General features: G+C 38.0%; 1 protein-coding gene across 4 annotated transcripts in view; it reads left to right on the top strand.

Moving 5' to 3' along the window:
* The window catches only part of SGCD (sarcoglycan delta), a 392,094-nt gene that overhangs the window by 33,995 nt on the left and 330,824 nt on the right, over nucleotides 1–27,275 (top strand). The gene's annotated exons all lie outside the window — the stretch shown is intronic.

Here is a 27,275-nt window from a genome sequence, read left to right as displayed (position 1 = left end):
TGTTGTAAGCCTCTCGTTTTGTGGTAAATTGTTAGAGAAGCCACAGGAAATTAATACTGCAGTACAATTGGGTCCATGTTTGGAAATTAAAATCTGGCACAACACCTCCTCTGCCAACTCAAATTAGACACACAAACCCACATTTGCATCAAACCCTCCTTGAGAAAAACATAGAGTGTTGGACTGTGGTTTCTTCTTTATTTCTCATAATGAACCTGTAAGATTCTATTCTCTCCTTTGGATCATAGAAGAAAACTGAAACACTAAGATCTTAACTAACCTGCCCAACTTTTCAAGTTGGTAAATAGAAAGGTCAGACCCAACTAGGTCTATCTGCAAAGCTTAGCCTTTGAACCCCACCAGAAAATATTTACTGTCGAAAAGCAAAGTCAGTGTGTCCTAAACAGTAATGACTTCACTTGAATAATGTTCAGGGCCAGTGATGGTCAGTGTGTAGAGAGGACTGAAGCTCAATGGGCATCTTTAAAACACTTTGATCCTGGTTCAGCCATTGGCTACTCAAGCAGTTTTCTATCTGTGAACAATTAAGGGGTCATGCTAGTCTCATAACTGGTGCCTGTAAGAATCATAGTTTAGTTTCCTTTTGGGTTCCTTTTTTTTTTTTTTTTTTTGTTTTCACAATCTACAGATAAATGATCTTGCTAATTGTTCTCTTGATAAAGAACAAGTTAAAAACATGGAAAACATCCTCAATAGAATTGTAGCCTTTCAATTTATAAGAAAAACCCAACCGACTGCTTTGAAGACAAAATTGTACATTCTGACCAGGTTTAATTACTAACCAATGTTGTTAAGTGGAGAGCGTGACTTGTAGCCCTAGTAAGTACTATGGTCAACCTCTTATCTTTAGAATAAGTAAAAATGAACAATGGGCATTAGAATGTACCAACATTGGGCTTGGGGGTATACTTCAGTGGTAGAGCACTTTCCAATTTCCTGTGGCTTCTGTAGCAACTGACCACATAGCACTTTCCTAGCATGTGTACAATCCCAAGCTCCACAAAAACAAACAAAAACTTAGCAACATTTGTCTTTTTTTTTAAAGTGTTATTCTTATTTTATTCTTTTTTTTTATTGGATGTTCACAACATTACAAAGCTCTTGACAAATCATATTTCATACGTTAGAATCAAGTGGGTTATGAACTCCCATTTTTACCCCAAATACAGATTGCAGAATCACATCGGTTACACATCACATTTTACATACTGCCATATTAGTGACTGTTGTATTCTGCTACCTTTCCTATCCTCTACTATCCCCCCTCCCCTCCCCTCCCATCTTCTCTCTCTACCCCAACTACTGTAATTCATTTCCCTCCATGTTTGTTATCCCATTCCCCTCATAACCTCTTATATATAATTTTGTATAACAATGAGGGTCTCCCTCCATTTCCATGTGATTTCCTTTTTTTTCTCCCTTTCCCTCCCGCCTCATGTCTCTGTTTAATGTTAAACTTTTCTTCCTGCTCTTCCTCCCTGTTCTGTTCTTAGTTGCTCTCATTATATCAAAGAAGACATTTGGTATTTGTTTTTTAGGGATTGGCTAGCTTCACTAAGCATAATCTGCTCTAGTGCCATCCATTTCCCTGCAAATTCCATGATTTTGTCATTTTTTAGTGCTGCGTAATACTCCATGGTGTATAAATGCCACATTTTTTTTATCCATTCATCTATTGAAGGGCATCTGGGTTGATTCCACAGTCTAGCAATTGTGAATTGTGCTGCTATGAACATCGATGTGGCAGTATCCCTGTAGTGTGCTCTTTTAAGGTTTTCAGGAAATAGTCCGAGAAGGGCAATAGCTGGGTCAAATGGTGGTTCCATTCCCAGCTTTCCCAGGAATCTCCATACTGCTTTCCAAATTGGCCGCACCCGTTTGCAGTCCCACCAGCAGTGTACAAGAGTACCCTTTTCCCCACATCCTCGCCAGCACTCGTTGTTGTTTGACTTCGTCATGGCTGCCAATCTTACTGGGGTGAGGTGGTATCTTAGGGTGGTTTTGATTTGCATTTCCTTGACTGCTAGAGATGGTGAGCATTTTGGAGAAAGGATAGCATCTTCAACAAATGGTGTTGGGAAAACTGGAAATCCATATGCAACAAAATGAAACTGAATCCCCTACTCTCGCCATGCACAAAAGTCAACTCAAAGTGGATAAAGAGCTAGATATCAAATCAGAGACTCTCCGTCTGATAGAAGAAAAAGTTGGCTTTTTCTAAAGATTGTGGGGACGGGCTCAAAATTCCTTAACAGGACACCCATAGCACAAGAGTTAATAACAAGAATCAACAAATGGGACTTTCTTAAACTGAAAAGTTTTTTCTCAGCAAGAGAAACAATAAGAGAGGTAAATAGGGAGCCCACATCATGGGAACAAATTTTTACTCCTCACACTTCAGATAGAGCCCTAATATCCAGAGTATACAAAGAACTCAAAAAATTAGACAATAAGAAAACAAACAACCCAATCAACAAATGGGCCAAGGACATGAACAAACACTTCACAGAGGAGGACACACAATCAAGCAACATTTGTCTTTGAAGACTCTGGCAATCCACCCAATCTGAGTCTTTGACATGCATGGTAAAATCACATTATTTTCCCTTAGCTAGCCATCAAGTTTGGGTTGGCTAGCATCAGGAAGTTTTGACCATAGATGTACAAGACTATAATCTGCTATGTTAATAAAGCATGTGATAATCTCTTAATTACAAAATAAAAGGGGAAGCACCATCTCTAAACCCTAAATACAGATGGGACTGATCATTTGGATCACTGGGTCCACTAGATTAAATCAGTTAGGTGCCATTCATAGTTGATTGCCATTTGAGAAATGAATGCTTTATAGTTCACATAAGTGCTTTGAAATATGCTCAACTGAAACATGCATTGCAATTCTTGACAAGGAGGGTTCAGGGGCAGGGATAATTTGTGTCTTGTTCATTCCCTGGTTGAAAGCCTTGTGCTTCTGACTTTTGTGGTTTTCTTTGGAAAATAATTTCTTAGCCCCAATTAAAGCAAAATGGATCCTATTTGAAATCCTTACCTCTTTAAGTTCATTACCACTCTAGTTACAATCTGGTGATAGACTAATAAATGAATAACCGTCCTCTTACTCAACAAATGTTTGTTGAGTTTTCCCTCATGAGCTAAGCGCTCTACTTAGTCCAAACTTGTCCTGCTGGCTGGAGATGCAGGAGTGAACAAGACCCAGAGCCTATTCCCCCTCATGCAGCATTCTGTACACTAGAGGAAAGACAGGGATGAATCATATGATGAGACCAATAAACATGAAGGAGTAGCTGTGATAAGAGGGTGTTGTAAGAATGTACAAAGGGGTGATATGGTATAATCAAACTGACTTTCCCTTGGACATTATGCTGTTGAACATGGTGTGAGGAGAATGTTCTTAGGTAACAGTTGTGGAATTCAAGACAAACATAAGAAGCTAAAGGAAAAAAAGAATCATCATAAATAGAAAAGTAAGAATGAGTCATGATAATTGCTTTCTTAAGGACCACTTGGCTACATCATGAATGAATTGGGGACTTCGCCCTTCAGAATAAATAGACTTATTCTTCTCATTGACTACAAATACCTTGTACGTTAAGAAGGCTGACTTATAGCATCTTTTGCTTGCTTTATTAGGACAAAACAACATTTTTCCACTCACACATGCATTGAAATTGACCTCAGGATTTGCAAATAGATTATTGCCTTTGATAGAATGAGGTTTGAGAGCTGATTCTCCAGTAGGCATGGTACTGTGCACTAGACACAGGGTATATTATCTAGCCCTGTGACAACCCTAGCATGTGAGTCCTACAGTGTCTTCCTTTTCCAACTGAGGAAGCTGAATCTTAGAAAAGAGGTCAGGTCATTTTCCTAAAGTTGCAGGAAGTGACAGAACTTGGATACCAAGCAAGGCTGAGCTTGGAACTCCTGAAGTGCTACGTGACTTTCCATGATGCTATACAGTCTGAGAGTATACTCTTTTATTCCTCATAGTACTCGGTCCCCAGGCTTGTGACATGACTAAAACATTCAAAGAGTCCACAGAAGGCCACAGGAGAAATGCTGACAATCTGTAGTACTCATCTCTGGAAACTTCTTGATGCCCACATGCAGATACAAAGATGTCTAACTACAGCTGGCACTGTGCCTCTGTGCAGTTTGTTGAGATATTGTCTTTTCTTTGTGTTTTCTAACGGGCCCTATTGATTCTCCTTACTCTTATTGGTCCAATGGCATATTGAACTCAGAGAGGTTAAGAGGTTTCATAGACTGCAGACTTAATTACACTGAAGCAAATCCTCTCGATCTATACTGTCTGGATTATTGGCTTATTTTCCACTGGGCTTTCATTGTGCCAAGCTACTCTGAAGTCATATTGGCAACTGATGGTTGGGGAGGATTCTGACATGTGAAAAAGTGATTTTAGGGGCAACAGGATTTAGCAGGCTTGAGAGGACAGAATTGGGTCAAAACCTCAGCTCTGCTACCAATGAACTAGGTGGCAGCTTCCCTTCTTTGAGCTTTGCTATACTCATCTGTAGTAATGGGATTCATAATACCCGCATTGCAGAGCATAGTGAAGATTAACCACAACCAGAAAGTAGATCATAGCAGACAACCAGCATTAGTCATTCTTACTGTCAACTTGAACACATGCAGAATTGCCTCACAAAGACAGTGGATTCAGTTGCTGAAATTCAGTATGGTCCCAAGCTCACTTTTAAAGGAATGACTAATAGAGTCTTAAAAACATATTTAACTTGGGTGTTGCAGAAAATCATCATTGTGGTAAGAATTACAGTCACTCAGATATTTTATGTGTGCATATTATTGCCAATTCAACTTAAAATAGATCTCTGGGAAACCGTAAACTATAACCATTCTAGGGGTTGAGATGGCTTATAAAGAAGCAAACTGCTAAATAAACAAAGTAATTATTAGTTATGATGTATCCTCTGCAGGAAGGAGATATCATGATGAGAAATTGGGGCGTGGCTTGCTATGGATGCTGGTCAGCCTGTGCCTCTCCACAGAGGCGAATTTTAGTGGAAACTTGAAAGAAAGAGGTTGAGACAGTCATAGGAAGAGCTAGCGGAAATTCCAGTGGGGGAAAAGGAGGAGGATGGTATTTCAGGAAATTTCAAAGGTCCTGATGGGGAAACAGCTAGGAGCAGGCATTGTCCCTGTGGTGACAAGAAAAGGAAGGTGCCATTGAGTGTCTATACCCCACAAAAGAGTCATCGAAGGGATGACACTGTGCTTTGTTCCCTGCCCTGCTTTGTCATTCATAGTCACCATTTGACTTTTAATGGCTTGTTTCTAATTGGCATATTGTGATACTTACATTAGGTGGTTTGATATCCATGTCCTTTAGTAAGCCCTGTGCCTAGCTGGTCTATTTGAAGTCAATATCCCTTTGTCCCACTTACAGACAGAGTGCTCAATTATTAGAGAAATGATGGTGTTGGCCTGGTGGTTGTTAATCTCATGGTGCCATCATAAAAATCCTTTCCAGTCAGAGAGACATGGGAGAGCAATTTATGAAAACAGTCCATTTGGGTTTTTTGCTCAGTATCCACAGCAACCTTCAAATATTATAAATGGGCTCCACTATCTAATCAGAGAATTATAGCAATCTATTAATTGCCATTTCTGATTATTTGCATTTAATTAAGGGGTACTCCTGAGAAAATGAAGGACAGCCTAACCTCAAAATATGGCTTTATGTCATAGATAATTGACTATAATTTCTGCCTTTATAGCTTTCCCTAAATTGATTATTTCTCCAGATGGTTCCTAAAAAAAAAAAAAAAAAAAAAAAAAACCTATGATTTTACCTCTTTTCTTTTAATGGGCAAGCAGGGTTTTCCGATAAAAGCTTATATGGTTTATTTTTCCCAAATAAATTGAAACTTAATTAGCCAAAAGTCCAGATCTGTGATGTGTTTATAAAATTCATACAAACATAATTAATTTCAGCTAATTGCACAAATAGGTTTTCTATGTAATCAGTCACCTTTCTCATTGCTGACCTCTCAACATCAGATTTCAGTAGATCTAATCTCTTGACTTCCCTGGTAATACTAAATCAACTCACCTAATCCAGAATATATTGCTCTTCCTTTGATTTATGAATTTTGCCATGGGAGTCAGTGATTACCTTCTACAGCCCATGTTTCATGTTCTGAAGATGCTATGAGAAAGATGTGCTAGACCAGCATTGTTTTTGTTTCTGTGCAAGCTTGGAAAAAAAAGAAGTAGAAATATGATTTGGTTTTGTTTCTAAGTTCGATTCTTCTCATAAAGTTACCTGGGCTTTTTCTTTCTATTTGAATGACAGTTCAAATTACATTGATCAGCTAAATGTCAAAAAGAATAGTTATTATTTAAAAAAAATCTCCTGATATTTCTAGGATTTCTGTTCCTGAGAAGAATGATAAAATGCTCAGCCAGATTCTTTGGCTGCTTGAGCCATTCCCTTTGCAGAAGACTTTAGAAAGCCATGTTAATCCTAAAGAATTATTTTTTAAATGCATGCCTTCATGTTTGATTGGCAATTAAACTTTCTTATTAGCCCCCTCATTATTTCCCTAAAAAGCCTTGTATATAGATGGAAGCTGGTAAATTCTCCTTCTCTTCTTTGTTCATATTCTGAGAAAGGAAGAAGATGTAACTTCAGGACATATGTCAGAAGACCCAGGAGCCTCTTTTCTAGGGCATCTAGAAAAACTCACCACCTGTCTCACTGGCCTGAATGGCGTAACATGTCCATGTGTGGAGCAGCAGTGGTAGGCAGGGAGTGTGATTAGGATCATTAGCTTGATCCTGAGTCACAGTTCCCATGCCCAAAACCCATTACCTGCAGAGAGGTACAAGCAGCAGCAGAATGAAAATGAGCCATCCCAAGTGACAAAGGAGGAGCATGGGGAAGGCATTCACAGGCCCATCTCTCAGAGCCGAATGCACTGTCATACTGGGATTATGACGGCAGAAACCCAGGGAACCTCTTGACTTTAGAGTGACTTTTGCTTCAAGATGGTTAGTGCATGTGAACTATGAATCTGAAAAGTTCTCTTCCTTGCCATATTTCCTCCAAGGTTCATTAACAGCCAATATTATAGAACCAATTCAAAAGGAACATGTTTTTTGGTGCCTATCTTATTATTAGCTTCAGGGCTACATGCTTTAAGATGCATAATGAAATCCATGGAGTATTTAGCAGAAATGTGGCACTTTGCAAAATTGACTTTGGGGACAATGCATGGCTTATTTTGCAAGGGAAGTGTCATGCAGTTGCATGAATTGAAAAATCTTTGGTCCATCTCCAGGCTGCAATGAGCCATAAGCAGTTGGAAAAGGAGAAATGTAGAATATGCATGACTTTCAAAGGATCTATTAAGGTTCAGTGCCTTCTTAGTTTTGTACACAGACTATAGAAGGTCATCTTTCCCTGTGTGTTTCAAGTCACCTCCCTCCTATTGTGGGGTTGCTCATTTCCAAGGATAAGAAATGGGAACTGGCTGTTGTTCGTGACAGAACAGTGCTTCAAGAATAATGAGAGTCACTCCTCCTTTTCCCTAAAGATTGGTAAAGCAGAAGTACACACTGACTTAGTAGTTTTTTTTCTAAACACCCATCATTACCATTTTCTCTCCAGAACTGTGGAGAGAGCCTCATCACTGTGAAAGTCGGGACACATGAGTTATGGTCTAGGCTTTGTTACAAGCTGTGTGACCTCGGGCGCAAAACTTATCCCTTCTGGGCAACATGGTGCACTTTGATAAGATGAAGCGCTGCAAAGGCATTCAGAACCAAGTGATGTCCCAGATAGCAGTTACCGCTAACACTGCACATATATACAGTGGGGAGATGTGAAATAGGGACTTCTGCTTTAAAAGTGGCATCTTCTTCACCCTCTTAACCATCTACTAAAATTCCCAAGATAAAATGGAGAATGAAGAATTCATCCATCAAAAACTGGGAATGGTAATCAGTCTCTTGCCAAAATCTGGGAGGAATTTTCATGAACCTTCAAGGTTTATGCACTTGTATTAAAGGGCACAATTAAAGGTAATGGATGCTACACCATCAGAAATGGAGAAATCTTCCCCTTATCAGGGGTTCTTTAGAAAATGCTTCATCTTTTCATCCATATTTTCACCCTGGATATAAAATTCACTATCAGTAGCAAATTGGGAAAACAAGCATTTCCTCCTTTTGCTTTGTGTGATTGGTCTTCTTGAGTCAAACTGATCTTCAGTTCTCTTCCTCCTCGGGGAATACACATATGCATGTCTGCAAAATTGCACATGCATTTATGCAAACACATCTGAACACAATCATACAGATATTTGCAAAGATACACATCTATATGTGTATTATGTATGCATACATACATACTTACATATATATACCTATATATAAGCACATAAACCCATAAACTAGTGAGGGGGTACAATATGTTTTCTGTGCCTAAAGAATGGAAATATAAAGGACAGATCTGGCAGAGGCAGACAGGCTATAAAATCAAAGGAAATCACATAGGAAACAAGAGAGTAAAAAGACAACAGCAAAACTAAACCCCACTTTGGAATCGACAAAAGATTTATGTTGAGAGAAAAATAAATAAGTGAAAACAAAACAAAACAAAACCAAAAAAAGGTGCTGTCCCAAAATGAATAAGGAAGAAAAGAGATAAAGCAGAAGAAAAAAAATATTATATATGGAGAATAATGTAAGAGTTATAGAAATTCCTAAGAACCACAGAAATCTCTGAGGAAGAGGTTAGCATTAAGGCCAATATATCAAATTATTGAGTGACATGTATTGAAAGTTTTCATTTGAGAACTTGAAGATACACATGAACCACACCTAGGAAACCACATGTTACCAGTATGGAACCAAAAACTTACCCCATCCCCCTGCCCCCCAAAAAAGTGTCTTGATCCAAGGCTTCTCTTTTAGAATAAAGAAGAAAAACAACAGGATATCTGGATGTTTTTGAAGGGAAAAAATTATTTCCAATGATGCGTCAGTCAGAGAAGTGGTTTATCTTAATGGAATAAAACTAAGACACTTTCTCACATAATCTAATCCCCATAAAACATCTTCCACTATTTTTCTCCAGCCAACTAAAAGTCAGTTCTTAATACAAATTAAGAATCCCAAAATGAGAGGATGATGCCATAAAATAATAGGGGGTAAGTTTTGCAACCATAAGCCTGTGAAAGATTTCTAAATATTTTCTGCAAATATTTAAACACAATTGTAAGTAGTTGCAAAACAACAAAAAAAGATAAGGTTTAGATTAACCTAAAAACTGGCATCTAAAATGTAGACATCATTCTCAAAGACCAGAGAGGTGGATACAGAATGCAGGAAAGGGGCAAGGAGATGTGAATTTGGAGGTTCTGAACTGACCATTGACTATCTAGCAGAAATGGGTAGGAGCATCTCAAAAACTACCACTTTGTCTTCACTTTGATAGAAATTGAAAGGTGGATAGAATTATTTTTTTAAAAAAATTTCCTAAGCAATGTCAAGAAGTATATTTTTTTCATAATACCTTTTCTTAGAGAGCAAGGATATGGTAACTCAAAAGCAACAAATAAATGCACTAAATGGATGGTCAAAAAAGCATGAAGGGTATTCAGATTCATTTTAAAGGCTTTAACCTAATTACTGCCTAATTCTAACATGGAAGCAATCTTGTAGTGTCATGGTACATTTTACCATGCAGAGTGACATTTAGTTGTAGATCTTCATCAAGGAAGGGTCAGACAACCGGTACAGGACCACATATGGTAAAGTGCTATACAGCAGCACTGTAAGCCAAATAAGGTCTGGTGTTGCCACATAGTCTTGGTGACAGAGCGTGAGCATCAACAAGACAACTTGAATGATCTACCTGAGCTAAGTTCAGTCTTCAGAAATGCTGTGGGATAAGACTCCTTGTGTGTGTTTTCATTGTTTTATTTTTAACTGAGAATCTTCTCAGGAAGTACCAAAACACATTCCAGCCTTTTCTGTCTCATCTGGAGACTGGAATTTTCTTCCAAGTCTTTTGATCCATATTTGTGCATATAGAGTTAATACTATATGCTTTATTAAAAATTCTATTTACTATTTCCTACCTTCCAATATGGATTGGCTCTTCCAGGAAAGACTTGTAGCCTGGAGAGCAAGGAGATGAGGTTCTTTGTTATTTACAACGCATTTCTTATTCTTTCATGACTTCTGTTTCTTCATTTCTTTGAGAGTCAGCCGCCCTTTCTTAGCCTGAAAGCTGTGAGGTAAACCAGATGATTCCCTGAGATTCCTTCCAGCTCTAAGATCCATAGGTGTTTGTGGAGGGCTGTGTGTATGAGAGGAGGTTTAGATTTCAAGGGAAAAATAAGACTCAATCTCATCAGGGCAAGAGCCATAAATCGCCCATTTTCCCACCCATGTCACGGTTTACTGGGTTGTCAACAGAGTATTTATAACATAGACTTGTGTTGTGGTGGTATATCCTCCTGTCACATAAGAATTCAGGAGAAAATTGAAGAGGTATTTGGGAGTTTTGCATTAGGAGTCAAGAGATCCCACTTGTAGACCTGCATCCAAGATGGACTAAAATCCACTATGGGATCTCTGGGTTAATCTCCTCATTTGTGAAATGAAAAGTTTAGATGAGGTTAGGTTTTATGGACTGGCCATTGGACAAACTATCTAGCAGAAATATATTAATAGACCTGTAAAGTGTTGACAGTGTTCTTTTGAATGCTGTTGGAGGAGGGGTGCATGCCCAGCATTACACCCCAGCCTTCCACCCCCTATAGTATAACCCAAGTCTGGTCTTCAGCACACATTTATGTTTACTTTATTAACTTAAGTAATCATGTGGTGGAGATTTTTCAGTAAGGCCAGGGAAGGAATTCAATTCTACATCTTTAAAATTAACTCTTCTGCTCTTCAAATTCTAGAGAGTCAATATGAAAAGGAATATGTGTATATGTGTTTTTATTAGACATTAGAGGTTAAAATTTATTTGACTCACTAGAATAGATTGATGTGGGGTGCAAAGTCAACCTAGGAATGCACACCAGAGAAACTGCAAATGGGTTTTAAGATGGAAATAGAAAAGTTATATCAGTGTACTTGTTTCCAAGTGCCTTCTCTTCAAAGTCATTAGTTTGGCCTGAACTACACCAGAATGGTCCTAATAGCCTCAGTCACAAGAGCTATTACAGGTTGTCTAACTTGGTTAAATTCTTTTCTGCTCTAAATTGTTAATGATTCAGCATTTCATGGCTTGAGTCAGGTGCTCTCAGAGGGCACCTTGCTTAAAGGTCAGTCACTTTCCAGAAATCGGCATCCAAGATTAAGATTGCAAATTCTGCATGGTGACCTTGAGAGAATAAATTATGTACTAGACTCAGAGCTCAGAAGGCACAGCTCTAGGGAGGGAGACCCCAGTTGGCAATGCTGGGAAAAGAAAAGAAAATCTAGTGAGAAACCATGGTGCCGGGAGGCAGTGGTATGGGTTTGAGGACAGTCCTACAACAGAGGGAGACCTGGGGCTATAGAAAGAGAGTTGAAAATTCTGCATCTGCCTGTACAGTTAGGAACATCCCATACTCCATCTCTCTTTACCTGCTCAGGAGGCTTCTTAGTAAGTAACTATGATCATCACTAGATCACAGATGGGAAAACTGAGTCTTGGAGAAATGAGGCAACATGCCTACCTAAGAACATTTTCAGAGTTTGCACAATATTTCATGAGGAACATATTATTATTCTCTGAACACCGGTATCTGATGAATGATTTATGCATTTTATTCATTTGTTACTGTGAGCTGATATCTGCAAAGTAAATGTTGACTTGAGAGCCCTTTTGTCACCTGCATGGAGTTGTCACTATTACCCAAGGCTGAAACAGATATTCCAGGAGGGAGTGTGACAGATTCATGCCACTTCTTCCCCCCATCCCCTTAAAGTGGGGTGTTACAGAGATACGTTTACATGAAATTGATCAGAACAAAAGGAGGGGGGAGATATTTGGGAACAAACAGAAGGGTGATGACTAAGGAGAATATTAATATTGTCAGCAAAGTAGTGTGCATTTAGAAATAATCGGCCTCTAATTCCTAGGATGCTGTGGGAGGCCAATGGAGAATTTATTATGTTTTTCCCATTTGCAAACCAGCAAGAAGATGATTCATGTACTAAAGGAAAGAAGAAGAAGGAGGAAAAAAAAGGCTAACAATGATTCTTTTTCCCCCTCTCATGACATGCAGTTACCAGCTTCGGTTTCTATTTTTACCCTGCCCTACTCCCTGAACATGTTTTTCCCTTATTTAGTAAACCTGCAACTACAAATGTATTGAATCCATTTTCTTACCTTCCTGCTAAATATAGAGGACAATACTTGCATTTCCATGCCTAGGGATTATTTTAAACAGCATCCAGAGCAGTTTTCAAACAAGGAGTCCTGTGGGGGTTTGCATCATATTTTGGTTTGGGCTATTTATTTACTTATTACCCTTGTGGAAGATGTTTATCTTTAGTGATTATTTTTTCATATTTTAAATGAAGGAATAAATCATCTTTAAGGTTATTTTATACTAAGACAAATTGTGTTTGGATTAGTGTAAGAATTCTGTTAATTCCTTTTATGATAATACTGGGAGTAAAAAAAACAGGAGAATATACCCATAGTTGTAGGATTGAGGAAGCAATGTGAAGACTTCCCTGGGAGGTCATGGATGACTAGGATGGGACTACAGGCTGGAGGAAGGAGAGAGACCCCAGCATTGGGTGCTGGCTCCTTGGGCGTTGCATTTGTTCCTTTAGATGGGTGGGAGATGAGCTAGACACAAAAGACAAATCTCTTTAATCTCTAACAAACTACCTCAGAACCCTTGTTTGCAAGTCTGATTCTGAGCCTGCCTTGATCTCTGACAGCAATGGGGAGCTAGATCCCTTTGGAGTGTCTCGTTCTTCTCTCCTTCCTCCATGTTCACAGCCACACTCTACTCCCAGCCCTCTTGGTCTTGTTTAACTCATTGCAGGCCATGGTTTACCCAACTAACCTCTCTGAAATGCTACTTGATGTGTCACTCTACTTCTCAGAAGTTGAAAGACACATTGAGGGTGGCTCTATCAGGAAGACTTACAGCTGTCCTTTAGATGTCTCTCAATATCCAGTGCATGTTCTCCATTGTCCTTATCATTCATCTACTGTCCCTGAAATGTATTCCTCCTGATTTCCACATCTTTGGGGCTGATGTCTTGTGCTACCTCCACAGCTTTGAGAAAACAGAAGACACAGAACATGCTGACTTTCATGTGTTGAATTTTTTAAAAAATATTTTTAGTTGTAGATGAGCACAATACCTTTATTTTTATATATTGCTGAGGGATGAACTCAGTGCCTCACACGTCCAAGGCAAGCACTCCACCACTGAGCCACAACCCCAGCCCTCTCACATGTTGAATTTTGACTTGTGTAGCAACTAACACTTTGAAACTATTTTAGAGTGATTACCAGCTTCATACCTCCACCCGTGTTCATGCCAGCACTCTAAAAATGTTCCCCTATTCCCTTAATGTTCTTCTTTTCATAATTGGAAAATGAAGCTGTGATTGATGAGAATCAGAGGTTTCAATACAGTTAAGGCAAAGCTATGCATCTTTAGGGTTGTTAATAATGAAGAGTTGGGTTCTCTACCAGGTCCTCTTTCCATTTAAGCTGATTTTGTGACATAATAGAAAAGAGAAAATAAGAACATGACAAAATGTAGGAATGGTATCTTTTCATGCTATCCTAGAGGTTTGGAATAATAAGATTTTATATTCTGTAGCTCCTTTGTGGGTGTTAATCTATTATTTTACCTGTATAATTTACCTTGGCACATTTTCACAGACATGTGCTTAGAGTAAGGGGTGACGTCCTGTGTTCGTTAATTATGGTAACTTTACTTTTGCTCCCAGCTGTAATACCAACTCCCTCTAGTATATTAAGAAACTGTTGGGGCTCATTTGGATTTACTTTCTATAGTTGTTTTTCTTCAATTGTATCTAAATTTCACTTCATCTCCCTTTGGGCTGCTTTGAAATGATATAGTGTATATCTAAAAGTTACTTATTGATTATTTTGTCTGTTGTCAGCAAAGTAGTGTACATTTAGAAATAATTGGCTAGTTCACTTGCCCTGTCCACTAAAGTCTGAATTCCTTGAAAGCAAGAATAGGAATTTATCCAGAATACTCTGGGGGAACATAAGGCTATATTAGCTAGGTATCTCAGAACTGTGGGACATAGATTTGCCTACTACATATTAAATGCTAGGAAGAGTTAGTCACATTCTACCTTCTTTAAGGGCATTGCACAACCCTTCTGTTTAATATCCAAATTATTTCACTCACTCTAAATGAGTCTCAGTCAAGCTTAAAGAGCTTTGAAAGGGTTGTGGGATTCCTTTATCTATGTTCTTCAAACTTTCTACAGTGAAATCATGTTTGCTCTTGGGTTTGTAGCCTGAGCCACCCTAATGAAGATGACATTTTATAAAATGGAGAGAAATGGAGTGTTTAGCATCTTCTTTTGTGCCATCCCAGAAATACACAATAGTGATTCTTGATCATGAGAGGTATTAGTGTTTAAATCCCCAGTTTTAAGCCACTTGTAAGTTAGCTGTTTGAACAGTAGGGTGGGTTTCATTTGTGTTGGTGTTAGAATTCATGTCTTTTTAGATAATTTACAGGAGAAGAATAATTTCCTCTAAAACAACTCTGTAAAGGAGGACACTTGCCAATCCAATTACATTCTCAACTTCTCATTTCTTTTTCTATAACCTCCAATAATTTTACTGGACTTTTAAAGAAAAAACATGATCTCATATTATTTTTATATCTATCCTCAGTTGATGCTAATTTTAGTTTTAATGTTCCCTCCTTGATATCTCCCTTTCTATTGATTTGGTAAGAGTTAAGTTTAATCACTTAAAAGTAAGTAATGCATTAAGACTGCCCAGGGCTAGCCTATATTTGGAAAAATCACTCCATTTAAGAATTAATTTAACAAGAGTCTATTACACATTTTACTTTGGAAATTCACCAGGATTCTTTCCATCTCTGTGAAAGCATTTATTATCCAGAATAGATTAGACCTAATTTTAGAGAATGCGACAGTGGCAAAAAACTTCCTTAAATTTCCAGAAATCTCCAGGACCATGACTATAATAATAATGTTTAAGATTCACAGAATTTCAGTGCTGAAAGAAAACGAGTAGATGGCACTCATAATTAGAATACCACCACCTAGCTTCAGGTATTTTAAAGCTATTTATACTGTAAAATAAGGCACAAAAAGGAGATGACTTGTTAGCTCAGGCCAAGAGGATATTTTAGTTCTGTGAAAGTTTTCATCTGGTTTTACATTCTGTTTGTGACTACGTCACTAAGTGATCAGCATGGGGGGCTGGGGATGGACAGACCAACCAGATCACCTTGCATGGCAGGAAGTTAGAGCAAAGAACTTAGAAATCTCTATCCTAATATGCTGTTGGCAAGGAGAGTAGGGAAATGAAATCGTAGCTAGAAGCAGAGCAGTGGAGTCAACAGACACTTCATTTTTATTTGGGGTAGGCAGAAACACATTTTTGATAAAAGGGGTTTCCTTTTGTAGAAACTATATCATCAAAGATATCTATGAAAAATGCTCACCTTAATCTGGCTCCCTATCTGGGTATTTGAATCACCAAAGCTGTGGAAAAAGTAAGTGATCAACCCTAGCATAATGTAAATGTCACCTGGGATAATTACTACCAGTCATTGGGACTTGGTAGCAAAATATTGATAGTTTTCTTCATCTGTACCTATTGAGTTTTATTCCTCTCAAAGAATAGGAGACACAGAGAATTGCCCAGTATTTTCAATATTTGACCTATTCATTGAGGCAGGGTCATTGGGGGGATATGGAATGTTTTCTGATTTGAGGGAGCAGTGTGTGTGTGTAAAACAAAAATTCAAAAAAATTCTTAAAATCAGAAGCTTCCTCCAGTACAAAACAATATTATGAGCCAGTCATGATGGCGCATGTGTGTAATCCCAGGGGCTCGGGAGGCTAAGACAGGTGGATCGTGAGTTCAAAACCAGCCTCAGCAATGGCGAGGTGCTAAGCAACTTAGTGAAACCCTGTCTCTCTAATAAATACAAAATTGGGCTGGGAATGTGGTTCAGTGGTTGAGTGCCTCTGAGTTCAATTCCTAGTACCTAATCTCCCCACAAAATAATATATATTATTTTTAGTCTGAATTATACTTTGTAGGGAAAGCCTATACTTTGGGAAATTTTTTTGAACTTGCCATAGTCACCTAATTCGCTGAGAAATCAACATCAAAAGTGACTCCTGTTATTCTGTGTTTAAATAACTTAATTTCTTATGAAAGAATTTTTTTAAAAAATGCAGCTTTCAAATATATAACAACAATTCCCACCATTATGTACAACTATAATGCAACAATAAAAAAGAAAAAAAAACACAATTGTAGGTTAAAAACTACAATCCATATAATTTTCAGTTGGGTGCAGTGGTGCATACCTTTCATCCCAGTGGTGGCTCAGGAGGCTGAGGCAGAAGGATATTAAGTTCAAGGCCAGCCTCAGCGACCTAGTGAGACCCTGTCTCAAAATTTAAAAAAAAAATAAAATTAGCTGGAGATGTAGCTCAGTGGTTAAGCATGTCTGGGTTTAATCCTTGGTAGCAAAACACACACACACACACACACACACACACACACACACGTTACTTTTATTTGTTAACAGACAATGATAAAAGTGCAGAGTTTTTAATCCCAGATTTTGCTTTGGGCGCATATGGCTGAGTAACAGATAAGAGCCAAGACTAATTATCTTTGAAAAAATAATGACAAACAGTTAAAGCTCTTCTGTCCAGCAGTTAACATAGGGTGTACATGTCCTAAAACCACTGAAATTGAAAATAAAGAATGAAAGAGGGAAGGAATTTATATATAATCCCAAACCTCTATTTTAAAATGTCAGTATTATAGGGATAATGAACTTAATACCTACTATTTAATTAAAACTTAAGCTAATTAGTTAGTCTAATTAATTCATCTGATGAGCACCTGAATATTGCCAACATTATTCTGCATCTTTTGGAGTATGTTTTTAAATTTGTAGGGAGTAATTTAATGATGCTCAACACAGATTGTTTACAGTGCAAAATAAATTTGATATTTTAATGTGTCAAAATCCCATTACATTATAAAATTTATCTTGATTCTTTCTGTTTCTACCTTGCAAGTTAGTCTGTTTATTATTCTCAAACATACTACGTTTTCTCATTAGAGCAAATATCAGTCATAATAGCAATAGTTTGTTGTGATATACAGAGTGCATGTCTTACTGAAATGACTGCAAGCTCCATGAAGGCCAGAATTGTTTTGAACTTGGTCACTTTACCTAAGCCTAGTGCGCAGAATGCATTGGAAGGTGTTTGGGAGACAGAGACACATGAGCAGATGTCCTCACCAAAAATAAAAACAGCAGTGCACTTGAGGGCGACAGTGGTGTGTGCTGGTGTGCTCTTAGATTCAGGTCTAATAAACTATTGTCTTGAATCCCGGAGCCCTACCAATAATATCCATTAGGTACACACACATACACACACACACACACACACACACACACACACACAAACAAACACACACTAGTTTCTGTGGTTAAATATATTTTCTGTTAATTGCAAGTTTGTCTGAATGTGTAATGAAGTCTCTCTGGTGTTAGACAAGCTCTCTTAAGTGGATGGTACTCATTATCTGTTGCTATGTAACTCAGTGGCTTGAAACAATAATAAACATTTTGATCACACAATTTTTTATATTACCATATGATCCAACAATTCTACTTCTGCATTGAAGTAGGGATTCAAACAGATATTTGTATACCAGTGTTTGTAGCAGGGTTATTCACAGTAGCCAAAAGGTAGAAGTAATCCAAGTATTCACTAATGGATAAATGAATAAACAAAATGTCTCATATACATACAAAAAATGTTACCCCGTCCTAAAAAAAGAAAAAAAAAGAAAGAAAATAAATTTTTATTTCCTATGCTACAGTATAGATGAACCTTGAGGACTTCCTGAGAAGTGAAGTCAGTCAGTCATAATAAGACACGGTATGGAAACCATGTGATTCCATTTATGTGAGGCATGTAGTCAAATTCACAGGGAAGGAAGGTCAAAGGGTCAGACAGGGGAGAATGCAGTATTAGTTAATGGGTACTTACTTTAAATTCTACAAGAGGAAAAATGTTTGAGGTATAGACAGTGGTGATGCCTGCATAGCAATAATTTTTTTAAAAAAATTTTTAGTTGTAAAGGAACACAATACCTTTATTTTTATTTATTTATTTTTATGTTGTGCTGAGGGTTAAACCCAGTGCCTCACACATGCCAGGCAAGTGTTCTACCACTGAGCCACCATTCCAGCCCAGCAATGAATATTCTTAATAAGCCTGAACAACATATTTAAAGGAGATGATATGGTTAATTTTATTAAGTGTGTTTTAAAACAATTTAATGAAAATATTCCTAATTTCATCTCCAGCATTATAAAAATCCAGCCATGTATGCAAACTCCTAAAAGCTCCTTGGCATCAATACATTTCCAGTGTGTGAAACTTCTGATAGAAGCCAACTTTTTTAAAAACTATTTTTCCACTCTTTTACTATCAGTTTATATAAGTGAAAAACTGTCCTGTATTATTTTTCCATTTTTGTTACTAGCTGTGTACTCTTGAATAATTATTTTTTTCTAGGTTTCAGTTCATTGCATGTAAAAAGAGAATATACTCCTATTCAGTGTACCCAGAGCATAAACTGAAATGGGGTATGTGGACAAATTTTCTAAATTAAAGTTTTATGCAGATGAAAAATAACTTTAAATTTCATATACAATGTATTAGAAAGTATAGGTAATACTAAAGAATGAAGTGAAATTACATGGAATAACACCATCCCAGATGTTACCCTGTTGTGGTTAATTCATTTTTTATTCACTCAGGCACCGAGCATCTGTTGTGTGTCAAATACTGGCACCTACTTCCATTTTACCTGCTCATCAACCCACAAGCCTATTTGTTAATTATTCAGTCCATTCCTTGAATGAGCAAGCATTTCACATGCCAGGCACTATTCTAGGCTCTGAAGATGCAAAAGAAACAAAATAAAAAATATCCGCTATCTTGCATTCTAATAGGTAAAAATAAGTCAGGAAAGGATGTTAGAAAATGTCATTGGTGGGTGGATTTTGGCAGTTCAGGAAAAGCCTTTGACTTTGAGGAAAGATCTGCCAGAAGTGGTGAGTTTCTCACGAATATGTCTGAGCAAAAACATCTGAAGAACTGGCATGTGCAAGAAGCTGAGGTGTTCCTGAGGTGGGGTCTGGGTGGCATTCACCAGAAGCAGAAAGAAGTATGCCTCTGCCTGGCAGAAGCAGTGGACACGAGCTCAGAGTTGGAGCAGAGGCCAAATCATTCAGTGTCTGTACATGAGAACAAGGCTTGGCTTTTATTTTGAGTGACAAAGGAAGCCTTTTTTTTTAAGCAGAACAGCAATGTTATTTAATAGCATCTCTCCTGCTGCTATCATGAGACTACCTGGCAGAAGGGCAAGGGGAAGAGGAGAAATATAAGAGGGAACACTGTACCAATAATCCAGGTTTGAGGAGATAATGCTTGGATCAGAGTGATAGCAACAGAGAAAAGGAGATCTTTTCAAAGGAGGACTGGAGTGATCTGCTGGACAGGATGCCGGTTGGGAGACAAAAGAAAGGAATCCCAGATGACACCAGTCTTTTTGCTTTGATGACTCCTTCAGAATGATTTAGAAAATTATCTTAGGAAAATAATAAAAAGCAAAACCTGCCAAATGGCAGTGTTAGAATTTGTTTTAGTCTTAGTATATCTGTCATTTCACATTTGTTCCCTGTGTTTAAACAAAAACAAAGAATTATAAAGTTTGGGCATGCCCAGGGGTAGATCCGTCCAGACTCCATGTTTGTGGTTTGAGGTGTTCCCTCAAGTTGTGGCGGCTGCATCTTGAACATTCCTACCCTTTCATTTTCTGTTCTCACTTGTAATCACCATTGCAAATGTCTGGTTTAGATTCCAGGGTCTTTGGCTTGTCTGTGTTCCTCCTGGGTTTCAAAAAAGAATCAGGGCAGTAATTGTACTGCACTCATGTAAATGTACTGTAAATGTGCTGTCGACTTCACCAAACCCAAGGCAGACATCAAAAATGCTATACTATTTAGCCAAACCGAGTCTGGAAGCCTGTAGCAGATGAGGCTGGCCAGGCTGGATTAACGAAAGCTAGAGGAGCACACGTTTCAAGCACTCTCTCCTCCCTCCCTCCCTCCCTTCCTTCCTTCCTTCCTTCCTTCCTTCCTTCCTTCCTTCCTTCCTTCCTTCCAGTAAGTGAGACACTGCGAGTCAGAAAATGAAATGATTATATATCCAATTGAAATGTGTTTTAATACATTCATACATGCATGTAGCATAATTTGGTCCACCTCTTTCCCCTTATCCCCCACCTCTAGTTCACTGATCTCCCTTCTATTTTCATGAAATCCTTTTTTTTTTTTCATTCCTTCTTTTCTCTCCAGCTTCTTTTATATGAAAGAAACACTGAACCCTTGACTTTGAGTTTGGCTTATTTCACGTAGCATGATGTTTTCTTCAACTTCATTTACCAACAAACAGTATAAAGCCTTTCTTCTTTATAACGGAGTAGAACTCCATTGTGTATGTATACTGCATTTTCTTTATCCATTTGTCTATTGATGGGCACTTAGGTTGGTTCCATAACTTGGCTATTGTTATGAGTTTTATATATAAATACAATGCACTAATTAAAAACTAGAAGGGAGACCAATAAAGGAAGAGAGTCAGGAGAGGAAGATGAGGAAGGAAGGGGGAAGTATTGGAACTAGAAATGCATTAAACCGTGTTATATGCATTTATAAATATGTCAAAGTGAACCTCACTACTGTGTATAACTATAATGTACTAATAAAAATGTAAAAATCTAAATAGTTTGTTTTATTCATTTTTATGAGTGATGATACTTGAGTATAGATTTGAGTCATCAGTTTCTATGTTTCATATAGAAGTAATGGGATTATGGCATTTTTGAGTTGAAAGGATCTCTAAAGAGCTTGGTAAAAACAGCAAGGAATTGCAGGGAAGTAGAGGGATTGTAAGCTTCAGGACTAACCTGCTTGGGCCAGATTTCAACCTCACTCTTTGAGTCTCTGTGACTATAGGTAGATTACTTAAACTTTCAGTACATTGGTTTTCTCTTCCATAAAATGAGATAATAATAGTATATTTTTCTTAGAGTTTTTAGAAAACCAAATGATATTATTTGTGTAAAACATTTATCATAAACATCATTTTATATTACCTCTTTTACCTCCCCCAAGTTGTTGAAGTATGTACAGTTGTGTTTTTAATTTGCAGCTATCAAACTAAAGGCTCTGTGATGTTAAATGATGTAAATAATCAGAAATCAGGAAGCACAAATCAAACTCAGGCGTGTCTCATTCCAGAATTTAGGCTCTTGGGCAACAGGGCTCACTGGACACTTGCCAGGGATTTAATCACTGCTTCTTAGATGTTCATCTGGCACATCCCTTGCCTTTCTCTCTCTCAGCTTCCCCTGTCAAAGAAGCCAGCTAAGAGATGGCAGAATATCCTTGGCACACTTCAAAGACTTGTAGAAGTTCACTCATGTTGCTCTACATTGTGAATAAAAGTGAAGAGTCTACCCAGATATGAACAAACATGATCACTAAAAACATGCTGAGGACCAGGTTTAAAGGAGTAATGGAAGGGCTGTTTTGTATCTTGATGAGCTTGCAAATCGAGGCTAAATTTACTAAGCACTTTTATCTCATGTTCATTTAAGTGCCAAGAGATTGTTACTCAAAACCTAAACCTGAAAACTGTTTCCAAGAGCAGTGACGGGGTGTTTTAAACAAAGTAATAAATATCAGGAACACTGAGTATGGCTTCCAATAATATTAGTAGGCGCATAACATTTTCCAAATCCAGTAATGGAAGTCTTTATACTGGGATTTAATTTGTCAACATTTCAAACCCTGTTCACTGAAATATGTAAACAAAGCAAGTTTCTTGCATCTAATATGAGGTTGCTAAAATTGGTGATTTATGTAAGAAATTTTATGAACTTTCAATGACTATAGTACATTAGATTTTAATCTGATTGATAAGCACATTCTGATAGCTAAAACCAAGTTACTCCATTCATGATGAATGGCTATATTAAGTACAATTGATTTCATCCTTGGCCAAAACCAAGCTCATTTCTATGTATAACAAGCTCATCAGCCCTTTTTATTGGGGGCTGTCATAGAGTAGACAGGTTTTCATGCATGGCACCTTGCTCAAAAGACTGATTTTATAATTATGAAGAGGACCTGGAGTCTGGAAGGTTACCCAGAATGCTGCCATGAACTTGGCCCATGTGATGTGTAGGACATTCTGGGCTCATCTCTAGAGTTCATAAACATGGGAAGTTTGACTGGAGAAGGGGTATTGACTGGAAAGACAGGACTCCTGGGGATGCCCTCCTCTGCTCTGCTAGGTGCTTACAAGCACTGTTCCTCTTGGCTCCCTTTATTTTCTTGTCTATAACAGGGAGCCTTGCACTGAAGCCTAAAGTGAAATCAATCCAGTATCCATAATGCAAATCACAGAAGTCCTCAGAATGGCCCTTGGCTTTCTTTTCTTTTTAGAAGCTCATATGTTGTCTCTGCAGAAGTCGAGAACAGCTGAGTCCTCCAGGGACAGAACAGATTGTTTTGTTTTTTTTTTTTTCATTAAGCACAAAATGCCAGATGTAGTAATTGACTTTTGTTTAGGGACTCGCATATGAAAGTAAATATATATGTATATTTATATCTATATATGTATATTATATATATTTTATTATATAGGATATAATATTGTATATAACATAATATATAATAGAATCATAAAATATACAATATATCATGTAGATTTATATTATGACATGATGCCTTAATGATGTATGTTATATATCAGTTTATATAATACATATATTAATCCTTATTACCCAATTTGTTTTATATTATATACATAATTAAATTATAAATCTCTTCTCTCATGTGCTCATTCTTGAGTCCATGCTATTTAAATCTGTGTGCATTTACAGGCACATGTGTGCAGACATTTGGCTGATGCTGAGTTTTCTGGGTCAAGTATATGCTGTTGAAGTCACATAAGTTAGATCTGTGCAGCTGTAGTGATTTATGTAAGAAATTTTATGAACTTTCAATGATTATGGTACAATATTAGATTTTGTATATATTCATTAGCCCTCAGAATGGGCTAATGAATATAGACCAGAAACGTGGATGCTTCTCCTGCTGGGATGTACCAGGTTTTCCTTGCTCCCAGGTTCTTGGGTATGGGATTCTCTCTTCTTGGTTCTTTGGTCTCCTTGATTATTTGTTTACTTCCCTAAATCCTCTTCTTACACTAGCTCTGAATAAAGGTCCTCTACACCTGCAAGCCTTCCTTAGCCTCTTTAAGCTAAGCTAGACTCCTGTGTGCTTCACCCCCACTAACAAAGGCCTTCTCATACTGTAGTGGGAACTGCTTGATAACTTGGCTCTCCTCAGTGAGATATCAGAACCTTATCTGTCTCATTTATTGGGTTCCTCTTATGTGCCACATGCCAGACTATGGAGATAGGATGGTAAATATGTGGTGAAGAATTGAACAAATGCACAAACAAACAAGTTAGATGCCAAATAAAATCTTCAGGGTTTTATCTACAAAGAAGAATATAAGACATCCCACAATATTTTTTTTTGGTACTGAGGATTGAACCCAGGGGCGCTTAACTACTGAGCAATATCCCCAGCTCTTTTTTATAGAGACAGGGTCTTGCTGGGTTGCTTAGGACCTCACTAAGTTGCTGGGGTTGGCTTTGAACTCGTGATCCTTCTGCCTCAGCCTCCTGAGTTATTGGGATTAAGTGTGCCACCACACTTGGAAATACATTCAGTTTTAAAAACATATACTGACAAAATGCCCAGTATTTTCCCCTTCATTATTATCAGAGGTCTCAAATAAAATTTCTTGTAAATTTCTAAGAGTGTAAAGAGTAATTACGTCATGTTTATGTGTAAACTTTGTCACTCCAGGACTTGGATGACTAGAGACAGGACCTAGCCTAGATAACAAGTCAGGCTTAAGTGGAGGGGCTTCTAGGTATTGAAAGCCAGGTGCTCCAAGATGCACCTGAAGTTGTCACATGATGTAGCAGGAAGGGTCAGGGGTGAGATGCAGACAGAGAGACAGTGATCTAGCCAAGGCAGGGAGGGAAAGCATGTTATAATCCCAGTAGGCAGATGGATTCTTGAATATGGGTAGAAGGTTCTGGAATCCAGCCAGAAACAGAAGTCATTAAAAGCATCCAGAGAACACTCCAAAATCTGGGTGATCAGAAGTTTACCTTCAGGTGGCATTGAAGTACAGTGGAGTGAACAAGAAGTCAGGATTGGAAGATCTGAGTTCTAATTCCAATTTGGCTAGTGACTGGTCCTGTGACCTTTGGGAAACCTACCTGCCCTTTCAGACTTCAGTGTGTCTCCCTGTAAAATGAGGGAAGTGACAACCCCATAAACTTAGAGTCTAGATAATTCTTTAGGCGACAGGATGCCACAGGAGATCATTGGTCAGCAGGAGACTTTGAACCAAGGTTGCCTATGTGTGCATTTCTACTTCCAACCCCAGTTGACTTCAAGGATGGGTAGTCTAGGCCTAGGAGAAGGGGAGGAGAAAGCCAAAGGACAGTGACCTGGGAGTAGTGGTCTTTATACTGAAAAATTGACGCTGGTTTTTCATTTTCACAATATTTCTGCCAAACAAGATTAGACAAGAATGGCTCAGTAGAGTATGCCGGAGCATCAGAATGGGAGAAGGGCTGTTTCCTGGCCACTCAGGAACTCTCCCTGGAAGAGGTAAGGGCTTCTTCTGGGTCTTTGAAGGAGGAAAGTCCCTTCAGAGGTTGCTGTAAGTTTGAGATATTTGTAGACAGGGTCTCCAGGATGATGCAAGGCCTTGAGTGATAAAGCACATGTTCCCTGGTGCTTGTGTATATATATATATATATATATATATATATATATATATATATATATATATATATTTTTTTTTTTTAAATTTTAGATGCTCCCACTTATTGAGCATTTGTCAATAGTCATCCCCTGTGCTAAGTCATGTTTACATGTATGATCTCCTACAGTTGCCCATACTGGCTTTATAGGTATTTTTTATTACCACCTCTGTTAAATAAGGAAGAGTATAAATTGAATGACCAAAGTGTTCTGCCCAAAAGCATACACCTAGTTAGAATAGGAGCATGGACTCTGAGTCTTTAAATCCAGAAGATTCTAATAGGTACTGAGGACAAAAATGATTCCACGTCATTAGCAGTAAAAGTGGAGACAAAGCTTACCACACTGCTTTGCTGATAGTACACTCACCTGTTACCTTAGTTTACACATTTGCTAATGTCCTTGAAGCACTGAAGGCCCCATACTGAGTCAGATTGTGGAGTTAGCAGTACAATCTGTGGATCATAAAATGTGGATCGTATAGGGGATGAGTTATATAGTCACAATCTGAGATTACCTTCTGACTGTGTGATGCATGCCGAGTCCACTGGCCTCTCTGAATCTAGATTTGTCTACCCACGAAAGGGAATAGGATTAAATGAGTTAACATATTTAAATTTATTGCAATGTTTGTTATGGCACACAATGAAACACAAGACATAAGACCATTGTTATAATCATCATCTACACTGTCATGTTGGATGGATAAGCACTACATTTAACAATAAATCTCAGGCTAGGGATATATCTCAGTTGGTAGAGTGCTTGTCTTGCATGTACTAATCCCCACACATACAAAAAAGAATAAACATCTCAGTTTGCAACTTTTTAAAATGTGTTGTCTTAAAAGTCACATGGGATTTAGGATATTGCATCTCTCACCTATAAAGTAGGGGGTTGTAATGGTGCCTCATAAGACTGTGATTTGCCTAAATGAAGTGAAGCATACAGAAATATTTTCTGAAACACCCAGACTCTTACGAATGTTGGTAGCGTTTTTCTAGTGATGAGCTCCTTGGAACTCTCTACAATCTGTAGCTGAAGAGTTGCCCCAGATATTGGAGGAATTAGGCATCAGTCTTATTTCCTATTTGATCATTATTACTTTGGCTCTGCCCAAACCATCTCCAGCTCACTGGAGTCATCAGAAATTTTTAGCCCTCTCAAAAAGTATTTCAAAATGGTGAATCGGGTGAAGGTATGTTTATTCATTGCTCTTTCTTATTTTGTGATGGATTATTTGGGGGAGTACACACTGATGCAGTTGCGGTTTTAAAACAATGCCATTTTGAGCAGTCAGGAATGAAGATCCCAGCACATCCTGCAGATTCTGGGATCTTCGAGCCCTGGAGAACTATCTAGCAGACTTTCAAATCAAGACAGCCTTTGGGAGCGAAGTTGCCTTCTCTTTCCTCTTGTTCATGCTCAGTAATAAACAGTTGTATTGTGAAGTCGGTAACAAAAGCACACAAGCCTCATGCATTTGGGGGATGTGACAGTTCCAAATGGTGTTGTTTAAAGGAGCATGCTGGGTGTAAGCGTGAGTATAATCAATGTGTGGTGACATTTCAAGGTTGTGGAAGTTCAGATCCCTTTGCTGTGTGCAGTATTCAACTCTGGATACAGAAACAACTGTTGTCTCTATTGTACTTCACCACGCCAGATGATTAATGTGCTTTTTGCTTAAATAATTGGGAGGGGTGGCACCTCAGGGAATACTAAACATATTTTTAATTGCTATATAAATATGTCATTTCCTTGCTAATTCAAGTTATGCATGGAAGGTTATATAATACCAGAGGGCTTGTGGGCATGATGCATTGCACCTGTAAGCCGAGTCAAAGGACTAACTGGGCCCAGCTGAAGGTAAAATATTTTTTGCAAACTCTGTCTTAGCAGATGAAGAATTAGATGTTGAAGTATGACATTTCTTTATAAAAGCAGAATTATTGTTTGGCGCAGAGTATAGTTTCTAAATAACTTTCTGTGATGTTGGAA

This window comes from Spermophilus citellus (assembly GCF_964194105.1).
Source record: "Spermophilus citellus genome assembly, chromosome: 1".
Classification (NCBI taxonomy): domain Eukaryota; kingdom Metazoa; phylum Chordata; class Mammalia; order Rodentia; family Sciuridae; genus Spermophilus; species Spermophilus citellus.
Note: the sequence above shows the minus strand (reverse complement) of the source record. Positions and strands in the feature narration are given on the sequence as shown.